Source organism: Lynx rufus, unplaced genomic scaffold, assembly GCF_022079265.1.
Source record: "Lynx rufus isolate CCGP_SWC_20201006 ecotype Redwood Valley unplaced genomic scaffold, mLynRuf1.p SCAF_3, whole genome shotgun sequence".
NCBI lineage: Eukaryota > Metazoa > Chordata > Mammalia > Carnivora > Felidae > Lynx > Lynx rufus.
The window spans coordinates 194,664,959-194,686,765 of record NW_025814845.1 but is presented as its reverse complement, the minus strand read 5'-3'; positions in this window follow the sequence as shown (position 1 = coordinate 194,686,765).

The following is a 21,807-nucleotide window of genomic DNA, read 5'->3' as shown; positions in this document are numbered from 1 at the left end:
ATACCGCTGCAAACCTGAAATAATCCCGACTAATAAAAACTGGATCTTTGCAGGAAACTCGCAGGATGGCTGATAGGCAGTCCCAGAGTCACTCTTCCACAGAAGGCAATTCAGCACCTTTCCCTTTGTGAGAAATCCGGAAACCAGCAACCAGACAGGCAGGAAGCAACCAAGAAATGACAATAGTAAGCCCTTCCTTATCTATAATTCCTTTAAATGTAAATGGATTAAACTCAATCAAAATACATAGAGTGGCTGAAAGAATAAAAAAAACAAAAAACAAAAAAAACAAGATCCAACTGTCCTCATGAGACTTCCTTTAGATTTAAGGCAGACATAGGCTGAAAGTGAAAGGGTGGAAAAAGATATTCTACGCAAATGGTGACTAAAAGAGAGCGGGGGTGGCCAGGGTCATATTAGGCTAAATAGACTTTAAGTAAAAACTGTCACAGGAGACAAAAATAGGACATTAAATAATGACAAAAGGGCCAATTTACCAGGGAGGTATAAACATTATAAATACATATGCAGCCAACATCCCAGCACCTAGATATATGAAACAAATATTGGTGGAACTGAAGGAAGAAATAATAGCATCATCTATTATATATTAATATATATCTATTATCATAGTACTACATTACTATATATTGGTATATATAGTTATTAATATATCTCTTATTACAGTAAGAGTAGGCAATTTCAATACTCCACTGTCAATATGGATAGAACATTCAGCCAGAAAATCAAAGAAAAAGAAGATCAAGACTATAGGGGCGTCTGGGTGGCTCAGTCGATTAAGCATCTGACTTCGGCTCAGATCATGATTCCTCGGTCCGTGAGTACAAGCCCCACCTCAGGCTCTGTGCTGACAGCTCCAAGTCTGGAACCTGCTTCAGATTCTGTATCTCCATCTCTCTCTGCCCTTCCCCCATTCATGCTCTCAAAAATAAACATTAAAAAAAAAAAAGAAACAAAACTATACACAAACAGACCTCACAGACATATACAGAACATTCCATCCAATAGCAACAGAATGCACATTCTTCTCAAGTACATGCAGGACATTCTCCAGGATAGAGTGCATGTTGTATCACAAAACAAGTCTTCACAAATTTAAGAATATTGCAATCACATAGAGTATCTTTTCTGACCACAATGGAATGAATCTGGAAACCAACAGAAAAGGAAAGCTGGAAAAGTCACAAATATGTGGAAATTATACATCACTCTTGAACAACCAATGGCTCAAAGAAGAAATGAAAAGGGACGTTAGAATATACCTGGAGACAAGCAAACGAAAACATAATACACCAAAACTTATGGGATATAACAGAAGTAATATGGAAAGGAAAGTTTAGAGCACTAAACACTTACATTAAAAAAGAAGAAATGTCTCAAATGAACCACGTAACTCTCAACCTCAAGGACGTAGAAGAAGAGAGACCAAATGCTCCCGTGATTCCCCAACTCTTTCCTATGTGGCAATGAGCTCAAGACTGAGGAGAGAATGATGGTCCTCCAATGAAAAGAGGAGGCAGAGATCAGAGGTCAGGGCGTCTCTAGCAGCTTAAATCTATGGAGTGGGGCACTGGGAGATGTGCAGAGAGGCGACTCTAAAGGGTTTTGTGGAGCACTGGAAGAAAGAATGAAAGAAAGGAAAGAGAGGAGGGAGGGAGGGAGGGAGGAAGAAAGGAAGGAGGGAGGAAGAAGAGGTAAAATTCACCACCAATAGACCCGGACCACAAGATATGTTAAAAGCTGTCCTGTAGGTCAGAAGAAAATGTAACAGCTGGAAATCCAAATCTACAAAGAACAATAAGGAAGAACTGAAAATGACAATTTAGTGGGGGAATAGAGATGGCTGTGCTGTCTTTCTTCACATAACATACTTTAAAACCAGTAATACTCTAGATTCAGATTTATAACACACGTAGAAAAGAAAGACAGTTGAAAACGGGCACAGTGGCAAACCAATAGAATGATCCTGTTACAAGGGAAGTACATTTGCAAAGCGGGAAGTCAGAGCAGAGGCAGAAAGGGGTAAGTTTATGTTGAGTGTTATGAGGGATGATAGAGAAGAAGGAATTGTGAAGTTTAAAGTGTGAAATATAAAGGGGTGTAATACTGACCTTAACTAAGATTGATAAGATGTATACTGTTAGTTATGGGGCGGTGATTAAAATGATGCATGCTGTTAGCCCTAGAATAGCAAGTAAAAAATAAAAAGTAACTAAGAAGCCAGTAAAGAAAACAGTCACTAAAACTATTTGGCCAACTCTATAGAAGGGTAGAAAGGAACCCAACACATAAGGGACAGGTGGAAAATAAATAAGCTTATAAGGTTAAAATCAACCACAGCAATTATCAAAAAGATTTGTGCAGGACCAGTCATGATAGCTTTATTCATAAAAGCCCCAAATTGGAAATTATCTACCAACTGATGAATAGATTAAAAATTGTATTATATATACATATGATAGAATGCTTCTGCAGAGTAACAAGGAAGAAAAGCAACGACATGGTTATTCTCAAAAAGATTATTCTGAGCAAGAGCCAGAGTAAAAAGTGTACACACTTTATGATTCCATTTATAGGGTATTCTATTGTTTTATTATTTTATTTTTTATGAGAGAGAGAGAGAGTGAGAATCTTAAATAGGCCCCATGATGGGGGGCTCAATCCTATAATTCTGGGATCACGACCTGACCCAAAATCAAGAATTGGATGGTCAACCGACTGAGTCGCCCAGGTGCCTCTATAGGGTGTTCCAGAACAGGCAGAACGAATCCATCCAGACTAATCAGAAAGTGGTTGCCTGGGGCAGAAAATGGAGTGGATTGATTGCAAAGGGGCATGAGGGAAAGTCTAGCAATGATGGAAATCTTGAATGGGGTAGCGATTATAGGGTTATTTGCCAAAAGTTGTCAACAGCTATGCAGTTATAATGTGTCCATCATATTGTGTATAATTTATGCCTCAGGTTATTTTAAAAATTAAACAAAATATTAAAATGATATGTGTTTTGGATTTGTGTTGAATTTATAGACTGTGATATACTTTGGAGTTTTGAATGACATCAAAGAAAGGTGTGGAATTTTTGTGTTTGTTGAGAGTCATAGATCAAAAGTTTGAAAAGCCATACTTTAGGTGAAGAAAATTTGAGAGAAGCCTGTTTTCTTCATTTTGGTATACTCCTAATTCTGGCCAACCGAAAGTTATTGCTCAGTTTTTATTGAATTCATTTCATGTTAATTTTCAGAAAATCAATTACCTTAAAATGTCAAATGACTGCCTTTCATATTTTAATATGTTCTTGTTCATCTTGAAATTAAAGGCATAATTTTCTAAGTGAAAGATCTCTATTTTTTTTTTAATTTTTTTTCAACGTTTATTTATTTTTGGGACAGAGAGAGACAGAGCATGAACGGGGGAGGGACAGAGAGAGAGGGAGACACAGAATCAGAAACAGGCTCCAGGCTCTGAGCCATCAGCCCAGAGCCTGACGCGGGTCTCGAACTCACGGACCGTGAGATCGTGACCTGGCTGAAGTCGGACGCTTAACCGACCGCGCCACCCAGGCGCCCCGAAAGATCTTTATTTTTAATAAATAATGAATCTTTGTTCTTGTCAAGTGCCGTGCTGTTTTACATGGGTTGGTGTTCCCAATACCTCAAGCATGTTGGCTTTTGATCCCGCCTTTCCTTTAAGCCATGTTCTTTTAGGAAATTGGTTCACAATTGTACCACGTGAGATATGGATGAAAGTAAATCTTTGTCAGAGAGGTATGTTATACATTGTGATTGGTTTCCATGGAAGGCTATACTTTTCCCTGTGTGAATTTCTTTTCCCCGCCAACTTTACTGAGATAGAGTTAACATATAACATTGTATAAGTTTAAGGTGTACAATGTGATCAATACACCTATAGATAGTTACATGGTTACCACAATAAGGTTAGTTAAGACATCCATCATCTCAAATAATTATATATATATTTTTTGTAAGAACACTGAAAATCTACCCCCTTAACAACTTTCAAGTATACAATACAAGGAATGTCTTTTAAAAAGTGGATATACTACTTCTTGTCAAAGATAATTGTTCTGTAAAAATGAGATCAGGGCAAAGAACAGAAGCTTAAGTTTATGTGGGAAATTTTGAGTTTGGATTAGTGCACAATGTACCATTATAATACAGTGCACTCTGGAAATTGTCAGGCTTGTGAATTGCCAAACACCCTTTGGAATGAGGGGCTACAGGCAGATTTTTAATCCGAGCCATTTACTGTCATTATGAATACAAAGACCTATTTCTTTAAAGGGTATACATTCTTTTAAACTCTGGAGTGTCACAAGATCACTAATGATTTTAAGTGTTATACTAAATGTCTGTTTCAAAGTTTAGCTCTTCTGTTTTCTTTCTTTCTTTTTTTTTTTTTTTCTCGAATGTATTCTCGGAACTCATTATGTCCCTACATATAATTTATCCTGGATAAAAAAATGAGATCTCATTTGCTTCTTATTATAAAGCTCTTTGGGGTTATTGTGCTCCAATCTAATTTGATTAATTTGATGATTTTCATACTTACTGAGAGATACTGGTATTTGTATTTGAAAAATAAATGAATATGGAACTGATTTGAGGAGGATGTTTAGTGATAGTGGACCATTTCACAGCAAAAACTATTTAACAAGCTTGGAAAAATATTTCTAAGTATTTTATTAGTCATTATAATCTGATCCTATACAAATAATTCTCCACAAAGATCAAATTACTTACCAGGCAGTCTTCAGTGAACCTATCCTGTATGGATGACAGATTAAGAATTGATGTATAACTATGGATATAAAATAACAACAGTGAAGCAATAAGTTATAGTCTGATTAGGCCCTTCACTTAGCAAACGCAAATGTGAGAGCCCAGTTACATAGCATCACTGATTTTCCTGTCCTCGGTTCCTATCTCTCTTTCCCTTGATGTCCCTTCCCCTTCATGTTTAAAATGAAATGAGGGGCGCCTAGGTAGCTCAGTTGGTTGAGTGTCCAACTTCGGCTCAGGTCACGATCTCACGGCTGGTGGGTTCGAGCCCCGCGTCGGGTTCTGTGCTGACAGCTCAGAGCCTGGAGCGTGCTTCACATTCTCTGTCTCCATCTCTCTGCTCTTTCCCACTCACGTTCTGTCTCTGTCTCTCTCAAAAATAAACAAGCATTAAAAATTTTGTTAAGTGCAATAAAAAAAACAGCTTACAATGGGCAGAAGCTGCTTTGTCTGAATGTAGCCTGAAGCCAGGGGGCTCTTGTGAATCCCGTGTCAAATCTTTGGGAAACTTCCAAACAAGAGCGATACATACATACATATACATTTGTATTTGTATGTTTATATTTATGTTTTTCAAACAAGGGGCTGTATTTTTAAGATCATTCAGAGTGGCTAAAAGAATACGCCCACTGGAATTCAGTTGCCTGTCAAGGTACAGCCCGGAGTGGGAAGGGGGCATTCTCTGAATCCACACTTCTGTAGACAATGTGCAGCATGTTTTGTCCAGCCCTGACCTGGACACTTAGCTTACTCGCGGATAACATTGACACATCCAGGCCACTGGGATCTCATAAGTAAATAAATGTGGTATGACCCTGCATACGAGCAGAACCCGAAGTGTTGTGCTTTGTGAAAAGGCAACTGAAGGAATCGAGAGGACACAGGGTGTGTGTGGTGAGGCCAAAGGAAGGCACGTGATCTGTATATGAGGTGATATAGATGTTTTATAGGTATCTCTAACATCTATTATATATACTATACAGAGGGCAAACTGAAACATTATATATTATTATATATATTATATGTTTATTTATAATATATAATAATATATAATGTATACTGTAATATATATAATGGATAAATATATAGTATGTATTTATAGATTTATATTTATCATATATAATTATAATATATATAATAAATATTATGTAATATATAATTGATAAATATATATATGTATTTACAGACTTATATTTATCATATATAATTATAATATATAATAAATATTATGTAATATATAATTGATAAATATATATAATATGTATATAGATTTATAGATGATATATATTTATATATGATGATTTATAATATATATTATATATATAAATATATGATTGATAAATATATATAATATGTATATAGATTTATAGATGATATATATTTATATAGGATGATTTATAATATATATTATATATATAAATATATAATTGATAAATATATATAATATGTACAATAGAGATATAATTGGAGGGTTACCTATAAAACTGTTAATCATTGGTCTTGCTACTCTATAGTTGCTTTCCAGCATTGAATTATGATTCTCGTTTTCTAAAGTAACTATCATTGATACACTTCGCGTTCAAGAAACTAACCTTTTAAAAGATTTCTTTCTTTCGTAAGTAGAGCGTATTCCCAATATGCTCACAATCAAGAAACATGAAAAATAGATTTAACAAACTTCACCCCACCTACTTTTATAGGATACATATCCTAAGCAGTGATATTTTCCCCACGAGTTTTCTGCGATGACATCAGAGGGATGATAATACGAATGTGAAAATGCTAAACTTACTCATCATAAGATCACTAGCTTTTATCTTTTCTTGCTTCAAGTTGATTAGCATTGGTAAATTTAAGCTTCACCGTGACTGGCATAGACGCTTGTGAATTCTGCTGGTGATTATAGCGTATTTCTGGGCCACTAAAAACAATTGCAAGGGAAACGGCTCTTCAGTTCAGATGTGTTTCTATTGGCAGTTACAGGGTGTAAGTGATAAATAGGTGATGGAGTGCACATGTTCCTGCTGCAGCAAGTCCGTTTCTGAGGCCGAGAAGTGGTAATAGTCTCATCCTTGGCAAAATGTAAGGTGCAGACAGCTCTTCTTTTCTTACCTGCTGATGGGAAGTCCCCATGATAAAAGATGAAGCACAACATACGTGTGTGCTTTTTGAAACGCTCTCTCAACCAGTGCTAGTAGTGCCTCAAAACCAAAGGTCCCGTGTGGTTTCTAACAAATGTAAACAGACTGGGGATCTTTGCTGACTACCCCTTCTGGTTAGTCTTTATTACTGACTCATTTACTGCGAAAAGCCCTCATGGTACTTTGCAATGGAAAATTTTCTACGGTATTTTACTGCGTGTTCATCTATAACAAATAGGTCTACTCTTTGAAAAATATCTTTACTTTCAGAAGTGTTTAGGTTTATTTCAGCAAATATCTGGAGGACATATGGCACGGTAGGCCCTCTGCTGCATTTGTCTGGCAGACTTTGGGGTCTACTCGTGCTCTTGAGAGATCTCTCCTCTCATTTCTGGTACGTTTCTTGTTTTAAGAAGCAATGAAGAGGGGCGCCTGGGGGGCTCAGTCAGTTAAGTGTCCGATTCTTGGTTTCGGATCAGGTTATGGTCCCACAGTTGGTGAGTTGGAGCCCCGTGCCGGGCTCTGTGCTGACAGTGCAGAGCCTGCTTGGGATTCTCTCTCTCCCTCTCCCTCTGCCCTTCCCCTGCTTGCTCTCTCTGGTTTTCAAATAATGAATAAATAAATATAAAAATTAAAAAAAAAAAAGAAACAAGAATTCTGGAGGTTCCTATAACTGACTGGGGAATGGTGAATAGGGGGTGATAGATTTTCTTATCCCCCAAACAGCAACAGCTCTGTGCAACTTTGCTATCTAGACATGAAAGAAAACAAAATAAAGCATCTTAAAGAATCTCAGATGAGTGTTATTAGGGAATAAATTGAGAGACGCTGCCTCTACATTCTCTACCATTTCACACACATTTTTATTTACCTCAAATATATATCCTTTTAAATGAGAAATAGATTAAGAAGCAAGGAACTGTTTTCAAGTAAATGATATTGAGGCCAAATGACTTTGGTTTTTTCACTATTGAAATACTTGGTGTTTTTCCATGATACTTGAAACTACTACGTTAGAAAAAAAATTCACTTTGCTCCAGATTTCAAGATGACCAGGTGCTTAGAATTGGCTCTGCATCTAATCTAGAAACACTTATTGATGGTTTACGAACACTTACTATCCGCTGTGGGCTGGCTACTAGACGGTCAAATGACTAAGAAACCATCCCGATTGACTCAAAGGGCTTATCGCTTGGTTTGTAGAGAGACACATGTAACAGATAGACGCAATTCAATGTTCTCTGTGTTCAGGGGCCCTGGGGAGGGGATGTGGTCGGAAGTGGTCAGTCCTATTTAATGGAACTCATGAAAGGATTCACAAGAAAGGTGACATTTGATCTCTGTCTTGAGAGATTGTTGAAGTTTGCTATGCAGAGGGGTGTGAGGAGAGTAGAACCTTCTACTAGAGGCAGAAACAGGAAGAGAGACACAGAGGAATGAAGTGACCCTTGAGGGCAGTTGAATGCTAATTGTTCTTGGTGACTGGAGAGGAGTGAGGCCCTAGGAAGGGGAAAATCGCATATCTTGTGGAAGTCTATGGTGGGCCCTGGATAAAATACTTGATATCTTTGTTAAAATCTTATGTCGTTTTTAGTAAAAGAAATGCTTTCAGAGTTTCAAATGGACGATTTCAGATTTTGAACTTTGAACACTTGATTAGAGTAAACATATGAGAAATTACAAGACAGTTGCTAACAATTATGCAACATTAATCTATCGATATATGTGACCTCTTGTTCAAAGAGCAAACAACGGTTGCATGAAGTAAACAGAAGAATCTTCTATTGGTCGAGAAAATAAAAAACCACGGGTTTCACATTGCTTTCATAAAAGCCTCTCTTCCCCTGAAAATCACCTGGTGTGCCTGTTGAAAATAGCAAATCCCCGACCCTACCCAAGGAGATTCTGATTCAGTGGGTCTGAAAATGAGGCTCTGGGCTTTGCATTGCTAATAAACTCCCCAGGAGATTGGTGTGTCCCCTGAAGCGAAGCCTGGGGACTGGACCCCCTAGAGTGAAAATGTGTGCAGTACTAGTTTCTGTGACCTTTAAAGCATGTTTATGTGCTTCAAATGTATTTGACTGAGAAAGTAGAGATTTTCTCCCAGTTAATCCAAATGACAACAAGACATGGCCATGTGAGGCCGTAACCGAGGCAGCCATTGTCCACGTGGGTCACAGCAGCTTACTCTAACGAAGGGCATGTTCCTGTCCATTCAGTGATCCTGGAAGCATAGATCTATACAGCCCTGGGAAATACAGCCTCCGTACCCTTGCTCTTTGTTAACATTCGGTCTCCACATTCGCCACGTGAGATATTCGGTCTCCATATTCGTCACCTTCAGGAAATGCTGGATTGGCTTTCACTGGAGCCAGTATCCGCCCTTCTCAGATGTGGCAACAAGCATAGTTGGGAGAGGCACCGAAGGACAGTCTGTGTTCTTTCCTTGAACGCTGTCTGGGTACATTGTAGAGCAGCCAGCAGAAGGGTGGACGTTGTCTCTGTTGAGTATTATTTGCTTAGGCATATTCTTTTTGGCTGTTCTATTTTTAATGATGATAAACAAATGAACTATTGACTTAGTTAAAAAAAAAAACAAACCCAAAACTTTGTGGATGTGCAGGTCTCATGTTGAAATTTAGACTTCTAAAGGATGGGAAATGGGGAGACGAGAAGTGTGACTTTCTTTCCTTCCTTCCTGAATCCCTACTGTTCTTTTTCATTTTGCCTTTTGCGCTTCCTCCTCAGTCTGGGGCTTGGGTCCACTTCCCATCATTCTCTTGTTTTCTCCTGGTACCGGGAGCAGCAAGACGCAATCAAGATTCTCCTGAGTGTCAGTTTTCCGGGTTCACGATCTGATTATTTTCCAGAGTTAGTTTATGATGGATGGCTCAAAGGTCATCTTCATATTCTGATTACTAAAATAAATAGTCCTTGTAGCTTTTATATTAAGTTTTACGTTCTGCAATTAAACGGCGATCATTGATATTTAATGTATGTGATACGCATTGTTTAATTTATATGCTTAAAACTATACGTAGACATAAAAGTGCCATTTGTTTTCCGCTAAAAATTAATGACTATTGTTCTTTATATTTTAGCTGCCAGATTGGACAAACCCCAAGATGATGAGAAATTACTTTTTCTACTTTTCTCATCTCAGATACTGATGACGCAGGGAAATTTTCTTTTAGGGGGATTCTTTAGAAACACTGTAAATTGCAACAAATCCCAATCTATTAAACTGCACGTTTTAAAGCCAACAATGGACGGGAGGGCTTTTACAGTTCTTGTTTTGGTCCTTTTGTAATGATTCTGTCGAATAACATTAGAAACAGATCAGAAGTCCTTGAGCTTAACATAAGACTGGAACACACTAGATGGTGCTGTTATCCCAATTGCGATCGTGCCCTGGAAACTGTGCTAGAATAAAGTTAGAATAAAGGAAGGCATGCTCAGGGTGCATAGTGGATTTTGTCTTCCATCAGAGGAAACGCTACTATAAGGTTATATAATTCGCTTTCACCGCATTTGCATTTCGCGCGGAAATGACTGGCTGAAGTTTTGCACTAACAGAGCCTTGTTTTAGTAAGCGTGTGGGTGTGTGCACGTGAACATATGGATGTGTTTGGGACTGGGCTGGTATTCTGGTTTTGTCTGATTTTGTTTCTGATTTTATTGCTCATGACTTCATTAAAGGAGCACTCAGTTCCAATTAGACTTCCCTGGGCATGGCTTACCTCCTGCTCCCTCCTCGTTCCTACTGTTTTCCTCCATGTGGGATATCTCTCCATCACCTGTTTCTGTCTACATTTTGCCCATCGTGCAGGACCAATTTCAAATGCTGTGCCTTCCACGAAACCCTTTCTAATTGCTTCAATCCTTCCTCCTTTACGTGCAGTTCCTGTAACAACTCCATACTCTATCATTCTCGGCCCTGCATTCTTCATATACTTTTCTTATTATCCTCTAAACTCCTTGGGAACATGCCATTTCTTATGCATTTCCTTCTCCTTCTTCTTCCTATATCAAAGTTTACGTAAAATACTACGTCTCAAATGTAATTGGTGCTCACAAATGTGCATGCGTTGAAAGAATCAAAGAATGAACAAGTCAGTTACTCTTAGAAAAGCATTTGTTTGGATACTCAGTGTGCTCTCCACCCTTCAGCACACTGCCCTGGACCCTGAGAAATCGATCTCTACTGATCACATCAGTCATTCTTTCCTCTGCCTTCCAGGTGGCATGGCCAATAGGAAGGACAACAAGAAATACAAAGGTAAGAGAAAAGTAGCGGTATTTATTCTCCCTCTAGGCCAAGTCATGGGTTGGCCACAGCTGCGTTTGTCCCCCAAGGCACAGCTCTTGACAGGCATCTGGTAATCACTTCCTTTCTTTGCTCCTTCAAGCCGATGGGTGAGAGTTTTGATGTTCACTGCCCCTCATTTACCTTAACTTTGTCTCTTTAAAATATGTTCTCCATGGGGCGCCTGGATGGCTCCGTTGGTTAAAGTATGACTCTTGATTTCGGCTCAGGTCATGATCTCATGGTCTTGAAATGGAGCCCTGCACCAAGCTTTGCACAGGTCATGGAGCCTGGTTAAGATTCTCATTCTCCCTCACCCTCTGTCCCCACTTCGAAAAATAAAAAGTAAACAACAAATAAATAAATAATAATTTTTTCCAGTTTTATTGAGAAATAACTGACATACATCACTGTAAAAACTCTGTCTCTCTTAATCTCTGTCCAATCAACTGAGTGAAATGTGACATCTGTGACTCATATACAAACTATGAGTCATAGAAGGCCTTTAGAAAATAAGTTGGCTCATATAAGACATTATTCTTTCTGATAATGTGACCAGGGCATCATATCTTAAAGGATTTATTATATAACTGAGATTTGATTTCCCCTTACTCTTAGGTCAGAATAAGGGATCTGAGAGTAAGGAAAACTGGTTTCCCACCCGGATGCTTATTCTCATTTGCTAAGGTATTCAACATAATCATATATAAACTATTGATATTATAAATTATTAATTAACAGTAGCTTTTCTTATATACAGGCTAAGTGCTATTTATATTTCTTATTTGAAAACATTCCATTTATTATTTTTCTGCTAATACACAGAATCGCTGACTCAGAGAACTAAAACGATGGTTTTCATACCATTATCCAAGAGACGTAGGGATTCCCAAGTTATGTGTTAACTTCAACATAAAAAGCGAAGTGCATTTGATTTTTAAGCTTTTAGCAAATATGTGTGCAAGATGGGCATCAAGGTACTAGAAATTATCTTAAAATGACAATACTAAACATGTCATGTGGTAGGGCCCAGATGAAAATCTTTTCTGCCTACCAAAAAAAATGACTTAAACAGGTTGAGAAATCTGTTCTTTGATTCTCTTCCAACACAGCCAATAACCATGTGGAACTTCTTTTCAGCTATAAAATAGCAGTAATTTATGTAACTCACAGAGGTTTTAAGATGATTAAATAGCATAACAATATATACAACATCCTGCTCAGGGCTTGGAGAATGTGCTCCATGTACACAAGGTTTCTTATTTTTCTCAGAATCGTAGTCACTCTCCAGAAGTTCACACCCTGACTTCAAGTTCAAGGTTAGTTCTGCCTTACTGATGCTGTTCCAATTTGCCTTTAGGTACATTAATTTTTTTTTTTTCAGCTATAATTTTCTCTTTTGCAGATAATGTCGACTTTAGCATACCAGGAACATCTAGGTTCCAATATGGAATTTACTCAGTGTTGGAAGTTCTACCGATGTTTTCTTGTCTATCAGTGTATGTAGCCATTATCTTAGGCATTTATTTGTTTCTCTTCTGATACTTAACAAGCTATGAAATTAGAAAGCCATGGCATACATGATTAGAGCATTTGATTTTTCATCCATAATTTGCTGTCATTTTGAGATTGTGAATTAAATGACTCCTTTAACTCTGTGTTCCTGTCTGATGCCTTGCAGACACTGCTGACCCACGAACTCCGGAAGAATGGCATGAGGTCCCCGTGCCTCTGTCTCCTGCAACTGTGGGACTGACAGCCAACAGGACTCCACTTCCTACCAAGATGACCCTTTCTTTGGCTGACTAGGTCATAGGTCTGACATTGGCAGATAAGGCAATTCTGGGGGATATGAGTTTTTTAATTTGTTTCAAATGCAGGAATTTGAGTCAAATTCTATTGCCGATTAAAAGGAAATTTGTAGTTCGTGACTTAGTAGTTTGATTTAGCAGTTTTGTAGTTCTTGAGTTAGAAATGTATGGTTCATGGGTATTTGTTCAATCTGCTTTAGTTGAAACCAGTTTGGTATTTTCACTCTTTGGGTATCTAGGAAAGGATAGCCACATGGATTCAATGGATAAATGCAAAAACACCACATATTTCAGAGAAAGAAAACGTCTGAATTCCAGTCCCTTGAATAATACAATATAGCCCTTAATTTTCTTTAAAAATTTCTGTTTCTCCTGAATTTTGCCTCTGTATATAAATCAGGCATCAAATACATACAAACACACACCTGTATGTGTTTGCAATTGTAAGAACGTATTTTACATGTAGGGATATGTCTAGAGAGAGATTAAAAAATAGTAGGCAGACAGATAATAGATACTCTCTCACACATGCTAATTTTCAGATCGTTCTTGCATTTTCTGTACCCGATGTCTAGATCTTTGTGGAGAATCAAATAATTTGTCTTACTAATGAGGCTACCTTGGTTGACACTGGCATATGCCATGCATGAAAAACAGGGACTGTTTTCAATGTAGAAACCCACAAGAGAATATTCCATCGATATGGAAATTCTCAGAAATGCTGTTACTTGCAAAGTGAGTCATAAGGCACAAGCCCTCTGCTCATGGTGTGCCAAATACGACTGAGGGTTATGTGTACTTGTGTGTACCTGAACACAAAAGGGCCAGGAGTGACATCCTGTAGTGCTACAGGTCCTCAGACCCCTGGTTGGGGCCCAAGAATTACTTCAAATGAGAAAGAGATAAGAAAGGTGATGTCCTAATCATCTTCCACTTTTATCAAACCAAGATCCCTGGAGGAAAACCAGGAAAACCCCACTCAACACAGAAGAGATGAATCCCATAATATGGGACACCAGGAAAAAAGGCAGGAATTGAAATAGAGGAAGCTATTGCCACATTTAATACAAATATGATTGTTTACTTATATATGTTGGATCATTAGACATACTAAGAAAAATTCTGGACATGGTGGGTTGTTGTTGTTGTTTTTTCCTAAAAAAAGAGTGTTATTTTTCTTCAGTGATAAATCACCATATTTGGCAGAGATTTCTCTCATAACATTCAAATTGTCATTTGAAAAATAATAATTGCCTACCTTTCAGGGAATCTACCATGTGCTAAGTATTTTATATTTTATATTTTAGCTTAGCACTTTAGCGCTATCACCCTGTGCCATATGTTATTTCTTCCATTTTGAGGAAAGGTCTAAAGAAGTTAGGACAATAACTAGGTCAAACATGTTATTAATGGTGCCCAGACTATAAGTGGCTGTCCAGTAACTGTGCATAATCCTAACAAGAAAGAATGAGGGGATGATCAGTAACCCAGATGCTTCTCATTTATAACTGGAGACACTAATGAGCTAGAAGAATCATTGTTGAAGAAACCAGAGATAATGATCAAAGTGATCTTTCCATACCTTTGGCAACAAGGATAACATAGGAAGGCACCCCTTGAGCATATTAAATGGCAATGGCTAATTTGGATTTTTGTCAATTAACACATTTTGTCCTTACTGTAAAAAAATGACCTTGACTGTGGTCTACAGAGGACAATATAAGCTTGAAGCTAGCAATTACTAAACGATGGTTCTTATCTGGTTTTGCACACTCGAGAGCCAAGATCCTGATCGTGATAATCACGGATAGTGGAGGGATCTTTGCGGCTGTGATTGAGAAGCAGCATTACAGGATGTCACTCCTGGCCCTTTTGTGTTCAAGTACACATAACCCTTAGCTGTATTTGGTGTAGTTTCCTGAGGAACTGGGAAACCGTTTCCAAAGAGGCTGTAGCATTTTTTTATGTTCCCACCAGTAATTATCACATAATTTATATAGTTGAATAAAGAAATCAGGGACAGATGACTTATGACCATATTTAGACCATGAATCTAAGAGATAGACAACCAATGTTAGCTTGTTGAAATATATTCCAAGAGCGGTGTGCAGACACAGGAATGTATTCCTTTGCATATAATGGGAATTATATACATAAATATCTGAACTGTGCCTTGAAGTATCTGTCATACAACTGAACTTGTGCCCACAAGTGAGAATCAAAGTATTTAAAAACTAATACAGCATCGAAAACAACCAGTATTGTGCTGGTCTCCTTAAACTGGCTCTCGAGAGCCAATTATTAAATATTCAGGAATTTGATCATCCAGTTATTAAGTCTTTGGTGCTTTGAAATCACCCATTGGTGAGTGTTTATACCACAGAAATTGGCAAATGCCGCAACAGAGGCATTAGGTCTGGAGACCTAGTTTACCATACCTCTGGAACCAGCTAATCAGAATGGATGCTAATACAGTAGGAATAGAGACCGGTTATAAATAACAGTTTCTTCTGCATCAGTGTATTCTAGTTGAATATCAACTCTGTTTATTCCCTAAGTAGTACATTGGACATATAGTTAAATTCCAGCCTGATGGTAGTATAGAAATTGTAAGATAAGTGCAAAATATTCATAATTTTGTGGTAAGTTTGGAAATTACCTCGGTTTATGTGACATTTAAGTATTGTAGTAACAGAATTTGGCATTTTAGAGAATGTAGGAGATTTGACTTATGTTTCAATTTATAATAGGAGAATTGACTTAGCCTCGTGACTTTAAGTTAGAAAGTATGAGAAATTTCTATTGTTCTTGAACAGTGTTAAAAGTTTAGAATGACTTGGTGCTCACTGTATTTGTAAGTCAAATTTATTAGATTTATGAGGATGCTTAAGTACTTAAAAGGTTTTGTTTACGAGGCATTTGAAGTATTTCAAAAGAAAATCAAATACACAAACTGATAGATGCAACTAAACGTTGTTACTAAAATGCCTCTGTTGATGCTTCTAAAATTTACCAGATTACTGACTACAGTAAAATGAGTTACTAGCTGAACTTCAAGGATTTCAGAAACTTTAAATTTTTAATTTGATTTTAGTAAATCAAATATTAGTTTTTAAAATCGAATTAAAATCTGTCCTGGTTACAAAAGATCCTCTCAAGGACATCAAGGGTACTCAGGGACATGCAGAATATATCTGCGCAGGCATTTCCAGGTTCCTGATGCAAAGGACTACAGAAAAATACGTAAAAAGGTTCTCTGAGGAGGTCTATCCTTACACTCTAGAAAGAGAACCAAAAGGCTACACCATGTAATTCTGATAGGGTCTCCATTTCCTCTTCACTGGGACCTCGCGGTAATAAGTTTGTCATCATGATTGAGAGATGGCCCTGGCCTTCTGGCCTCTTCCATTCGGATTCTGGTCTGTCCTCTACAGCCAATACATTAATCTCTTTGCATCCAGTGCCCTTGTAACTATTTTCAGGCTCTCCATCTCTGTTGATGCAATTGCTCAGCTTGCCTCAAATATTAAGCATTTATTAATAACATTTTATACAAATTTAAAGTGCTCTGGAGAGTGCTGGTTGCCAAATGGAGAGCGTTATCATGGGAATGGCTGTGTTCCAAGGACTCTGCCTCGGCGAGCCTCCTTCTCAGCCCTGTCCGTCTGCTTGCCTCCCTGCGGCAAAGAGGACGCTGTCCACGTTTCTCATGAGAAGAGTTCCCTCTTGGCTGGAAGTGCAATTTGTGAAGTATAAATCCACCCACGTCAAGATTCTTTTTCTTTTGCACAGTTTAACATCCATCCTGGTAGCAAGGGTTCAGAGAAATCCCTGTGCATGTTTTTATGTTTTTTGCCCTCCTGAATGTTTTGTTCATTATAACGAGGGTTACCATTACACCCTAAGATGTCACATGAGCTACAACAGCAGTGTTTGGCTGTGGGACCTGATTAATTCAGCACATTCTGTTAACTCTTCCAAGTTGTAAAGATACAAGGTTTTTGCTGTTATTGTTGTCGTTTTTACATTCTCAAGCAACTTCCAACCTCACGTTCACAGAAAGATACCTGGAGGAAACCCCACAATCTGTTTTTCGTCCTCTGCATACTTCAGTGTATAACATGTTTACATTCCTCTGGAAGAAAATACTTAACATTCAATATGCTATGACTATCATCAAAGTCCTTGAGAGATTACCATAATCTGTTACATATTAATAGTCTGTGTTCAAGAAGATAATACAGTTTTAAAAGCTTATTTATTAACTAGAGAAGCCAACACTGAGACTGGTTTCTGTCACCAGAGACACCAGACCCAAATTCATCATCAGAGTGTGTTAAAATCCTGTTTTAATCAACTAAGAAGTCGAAAGACATGTCATTGATTCCAAATGCTTTCGTGGGTGCTTGAGATATTGGCATCGATCACCCAGACAACTGAAGGCCTACCAATCCCGAACATGTTTAATCTGTTAAGTGACTGCAGAGTTTTGATTGAGAAAATCCTAAAGAAAGCATTTCTGGGAGTGGTTTATTTGGCTTGGCACATACGATTATGAACTGGTATTGCACAGGAAGACAAGACCATTCATGCGTCACTGAAGGCATCCTCGTCATGTGCTGCTTGGCCTTGGCCTGACAGGACATCTGCAGAAGAGGAAGGGGGTCAGGTAGTTCTAAAGCACTGCAGTGTGATGAGAAATGGAATGATTACAAGCAGGGTATGGAGGAGAAATGTGATCAAGTTTCCCTAAAATATAACCCCGACTACATTGAATGGTGGCAGAAACTAAGAACAGTAGCGTGTAACAGTCAACCTGGGACAGATGACTTGTGGACATAATTAGGCCATGAATCTAAGAGAGAGAGAGAGAGAGAGAGAGAGAGAGAGAGAGAGAGAGGAGAGAGAGAGAGAGAGAGAAAGAGACAGAGAGAGGCAAACAATGTTAGCTTGTTGAAAAGTATCCTGAGAGCAGATCACAGACCAAGCAATGGATGACTTTCCATAGGGTAGAAAACACCACTATCTTTCCTCCTGGAACCTTACACCTATATGGTAACATGCTTGAATAGGATGATTGCTATATATTAAAGATCTTCATAATTGTATCTGGTATTTTACTCAACTGAGTAAAAGCAGATTTTCATGAAACTACGTAATCAAGTTTCTGAAGTAAATTCATGCCATTTGGATCTGTTATTCAGCTTACACACTAAACTCTAAGCTCTTGGATTTTTTTCTTATTTTGTTTTAAGGGTAGAGCTTCCATTTCTTATGGAGGCGCATAGCTCTTGTCTCCTGCTCCATCTCTACCCAGAAAGCCTGTTAGTTTTAAAACCTGTCCTCTTAATTCTCCTAGACTTACGTTCTGTACAAATTGATAATGATGAAAAAAAATACTGCAGTTAAATTAGAGCAAGAATAAAATTCTAAGTGATTCAATATTCTGTACCTAGCAGGATTCTATGAATCTGCCATGATGGGCTGGGAGAAATATCACCTTTAATTTGCAAGTAAAAACCATTTTGCTATGCTCAAGTTAAGAGATTCTGGAATAAAGAGAAGTGCCTGCTGCTAAGATATTGACAGATGAATGTGTGCGGAGATTGGCCTTTTTAAAGCTTGCATATGTTAGCCTCCTGAGAGCTCTGTGCTGGCTGCATAGATCACAGAGTACGTCAATATGGTGGGCTAAGGATGTTGACTCAGACCAAACTGTATCTCTCTCTCTTGCTCGTATTTGCTTTCTCTCTCTCCCACCGCCCTCCCCAACATTCTCTTAGGATCTTTTGCTTAAGTCGGAACCTTAACATTATTGTAATAACACAGTTTGCTTCTACCAATAACTTTCTTGTCAGGAGACATCTGTTGCATTATGAAAAGTCTCTCCCAGTAAAGCATCAATCATGTCTCACTTGTAAAGCAAAGCACATTATTTTGGGTCCCTAGGTAGCAAAATACTGCTGAGAAAACAAACCGTGCAGAAATATTCGCTGTGGCATATTAATATATGTATTCCGATCATTCTTTATGTGCCTTCCATTGGTGCTGTGTGATTCTGACAGTATGGGCCGCTGACCTCTTATCTCCGAAACCACAGAGGGCTCGTCATTGTCCTTCCTAAAACCATCACAATAGGCTGATTGCCATGGAGATCCACATGGTGAGAATATGATGCTATATTTTCGGCACTTTGCTCCCATCTGCTAAAAACACAACTCTTAAAACTGTTGCAAGTCTCAGAGACCTTTCCAAAGCTGTGGACACATAATGTCAAGCAACCTGGGAAGTCTTAGCCAATCATCTAGGTGTTTCCAAACCCTTAGGCACTTTGCATCAAGGGCGTAAAACATCTGGTTGATGGACCAAAACTTCTCTCTGACATCCTGATGTTTTTGTGTTTTACTGACATGCTCCCTCTTTACACTTATAAAATAGGATTCTCTGCTTTGGGGCCCCCATTATTACTTTCTAAGCTCCAATCAATCTCATGTATTATAGCATGTGTTGAGTGAATTGAAAAGGTATTGCTCTTTGCCGACGTCAAGGCTTAAAGTCCAGTCTCAACGAGAAGTTAGCATAGTTTAGGTAAATACCTCTATACCAAAAACTCTATTGGAGGTTGGTAGGGCTAACAGTAGTGTGTCAGGCAGTGTCCAGTGAGGAGAACAAAACCATGCTAAGTATTTCAAGTAGAGGGGGCTGGATACAAAGGACTGGTAAGGACTGGAGGAGGAAAAAAGAGAAGGAAGGGGGTGCCAAGGGAATGCCAAGGAAGGAGTGAGATGCAGAGATCAGGAATCTGCTCACGTTCCCAGGTCAGATCTCCTGAACTTGCACCTGAAGCTCTTTCGAGAGATTCTGCACTTCCAGAGCTGCGGACACTGGCTGAGCCTGCTGACACCAGCCCGTCCCCTCTGCCCCGATGGCAACAGCCAACCACTGATGCCAGCGATGTCCAGTGTTGTGGGAACCAGAAATAGAAACCTGTCTCTTCCTCCTGCTTTCTGATCTCTTGACCATGCTTTCAAAGGGTAGAACTGAACAGGAAGCCAACTGAAGAGGGCATGTGGGGCATGTGGTTTGCAGACTACGGTAGGGGCAGATATGGGACTAGAGATGGCAGGTAAGTGAGCAGGTGGAGGCAACGGTGTTCTGCGTGGTTATCCTTTTATAGACATAATTAGATTATGATTAACACCAAAAACAAGATGCAAATGTTGGGACTAAAGGGAAGTACAGAAAGGGAAGGGTTGTCCCAAAGCACAGCAAGGGATCTGTGGAGAATGTGAAAATAGGGAAGACATTTTCCTGTATCATCTGTTGACCTGCCTTTTCATGTAAACTCCATGAGAGTTTTAAAAAATTATTACTTTAAAGTTTCTCAAGTAATGAATAAGTTTTGCTTGTAAGACTTTAACATTTTATAGACACAGGTTAATCTTCCTTTGATTACCAGGACAATCCTAGTCCCTTCCCAGAAATAACTGTCAGTTTGATGCGTATCCAAAGAGGCTGAACTACCCTTCAGCAGGAAAAATGACTAAGTAAAATGTAGCATCATTATACTAAGGAATATTTATGCTGTTCTGTAAGAGAACAGAGTAGATAGTTTCCACGAATAACAAGTGGGAAATCGAATTTGCAGGAATATATGTAGTATGTTCCATTTATGAGTTTTCTAAAAACACACAAAAGGAAGTTTTGTTTTAGCTCTAGCGTCTGTGTCTGACATGATCCCTGCCCCCCAAGTGCATACATGGACCATCCTTCAGATGGACTCTGCCTCCAATCCTTTCTCTCTGTTCCAGCCCTGATGCTCTGCCTTGTTTCTCACCACACAGCTGACAGAAAGAAGAGTGGTAGAAACTGGAAAATGAGGAAGCAGAAAGGTAAATGAAAACAAATGAAGCATATTTTTAAATAACATCTTAGAGTTCTTTGTTGTTGCCAAAATGTAATCCCAAGAAATGACTTCCCCAAAATGCCATGGGTTCTCAGATTCCTTAAAAGAGTTAACAAATCTGTTTTGACCCTTCCTTCCTTCCTTCCTTTCATCCCTCTTTCCTTTCTTCCTTCTTTCTTTCTCTCTCTCTCTCTCTCTTTCTTTCTCCTGTTTTTCTTTGATCAATGCTTAGATCTAGCTCTGTGTAAATAATGAAGGTGTCAATTAAAGGAGAAACTTTGTGAAAGATAGTAAATAATCTTTGAATGACATCTTCTCTAGATTCCTAAAATTATGTGTCCAGGGGAAGGATCACTGAGGAAAGCATACAATTTCAGTTGCACTGAACACCATTAAACAGCTAAGTGATGAGAAAGCCCTCACATTGTTGTAATCTGGCTCTCGCCCAAAGCAGACCTGAGATCAACCTTTGATAGAGAGAGTGCTCCCAAGGAGCAGAAGTGAGGGACAGATGGAGTGAAACCGGGAAGGAGGGAATATCAGTACAGGATGTGTTGTTGAGTTGGTCATCACTGCATGTGACAGACACATGATTACACCGTGACTTTCTGAGAAACTTTGTGGCACGCATCTCAGAGCTATCTGTCTGAAGGATGAAAAAAAATGCACTTCTCTGTCAGTCTCCCTCCTCCATTCTTTAAGGGTTGTCCTGCTGGTCATCAACGATTCTGTGGGTTTCCCAGGCCACATGGTCTGAGAAGACCCTGGGATGGAAGCCAGAGAGAGTAGCAGGTGTCTGAGATGAGGCGTTGCCCAACCCCAC